Raw genomic sequence first — 2,033 nt, 5'->3', positions numbered from 1 at the left:
AAAAAAAAAAAAAAAAAAATTGATTTTTCATGGGAAATAGTCCCCTGTAAACTTGTTTGGTCGTAAGTTCCCCTATCCATAATATTGTATATGGCAACCTATTAGGTGAGTGGTTGATAGGGAATGAAATTTGGATAATTCTGTTGGCATTCCAGCCATCCTTCTCCTTCCAGGGCCTATTCGAAAGAGAATCTAGCACCAATTGGATGTGGAATGAAGAAAAGAAATATTCTAGGTTGTCATTGTTAATTTATGAACAAATCCTTTGAAAACCCTGTAGGTCGATGACATGTACGACTCTTAAGGTGTTGTAGTTTGATACTTATGGATTTCGATGTGTTAATTTTCTCACTTGTGCCACACTCCACACTTCAACATACCCATTTTCTTAGTGTTGGTATCCTCTATACCCATAAAAAGTTTTGAATTAGTTTGTCATCAAAAAATGAAGAATTAGGGAAATATTTGGCTTTTAGCACTTTCACCCTTATGGAATTAGGGTGTTTGAGAACTCTCCATCCTAGATTTAGTAGTTTGGCTTTTAGCATTTTCACCTTCAAGAAATATTTGGCTTTTAGCACTATGGTTTGGTTCTTTTAAGAACATCTCGATGCATAGTTTCATTGCTTGGTGAGCCCTTTTCTAAGCTCTCCCCATGATGGCCTTACTCCAATCTAGGTCCATTTCAACATCTGCTCCTTGTGTTCTTTGTTGGAATGTGTTTGAACTTGGAGCACTTGTTTATCGAGTGCCCTTTCTCTTGCTCTTTTTGAGAGGGTATTAAGTGTGCTGGTCGGGTCGAAGACCTATCCACGATATGGAGCACAAATGGCGATAGGTTAGATCTTACTTTGATGGGAATTCTTATTGTCGATGTTGTAGGCAAGCTTGCTTCTACGCTTCAGTTTTACATGTGTGGTATGAGAGAAATCTTAGGAGATAAACCAACAAGTTTAGATCTTATCAGCTAATTTGGGATGCCGTCAGTTTTGAGATTAGAAGCAAGTTGGGTTCTTATATCTCAACAATTCCAAACAATTTCAGAACCAGACATATTGTCTCTAGTTTGTGTCTCCTTGTATCTGTCTTTGAGTGTTCCCCACCTCTAGGGGCTTCCTCATTGGATAGTACCTTTCTGGGTGCCTTGTTGCTATGCTTTGTTGAATATATGGATTATTCAACCAAAAAAAAAGAACTAGAGGCCATCTAGAATGTTGGGACTGTTGCCATGACTACTCTGATCACTATTTGAGATAGCTTGATTTGTAAGACCAAGTCTAAACTGCACTCTCACAATGATTGGGTGGAAATTCTTCCGTTCGTAATCTTCAACGAAAGAAAAACTTCCCTAGATATTTCATGGAAAGGCCCATTTGTTTAATCCATAAGGCCCTAGACAAAGAAGAAAAGATATTTTGAGTTGCATTTCTTCAAAAAAAAAAAAAAAAAATCGAAGAGTCTAACTTGTGTTGAATGCAAAATGGATGAAAATCAAAGACATCATCAACCAAGACTAGATGGTGAACAATGGAGGCATTTTTTGTTGGCTTTTACGGTAAACTAGATCTGATTATCAATAAAATGTCATTAGTCTCTGATATACATACAAATAATCAATCAATGGGCCATCAACACATGGCACAAGATATAGTTTTGGCGGTTGACCCAGTAAGAAACTAAAAAGAATCAATGTGAAAACAATCTTTGGATCCTGAGATCTGAGGAAGATCCCACCTTTCCTCCTTCGCAGACTTATATTTGGAGTCAATCTCCCTAAGTATGAAAACAAACGCTGCCTCCTGAGACAATAATATAGGAAAAAATAAAGCTGGGTAAGAGAGGGGAGGGGAGGGAGAGGGGAGGGGAGGGGAGGGGAGGGGAGGGTGGGGCGACTGTCAAAAGAAGAGGGAGATGGTCGTGGAGGCGGGATTTGTAGCAATGGTGAGGGGTGGTCACGTGGTTGTGTTAGAGCAAACACTAAGAAATACGAAAATAAACAGACAATAGATCTGCACAACACAGAGATTTAACGA

The sequence above is a fragment of the Macadamia integrifolia genome, unplaced genomic scaffold (genome assembly GCF_013358625.1).
Source record: "Macadamia integrifolia cultivar HAES 741 unplaced genomic scaffold, SCU_Mint_v3 scaffold_128A, whole genome shotgun sequence".
Lineage (NCBI taxonomy): Eukaryota > Viridiplantae > Streptophyta > Magnoliopsida > Proteales > Proteaceae > Macadamia > Macadamia integrifolia.
This window is presented reverse-complemented; position numbering follows the sequence as displayed.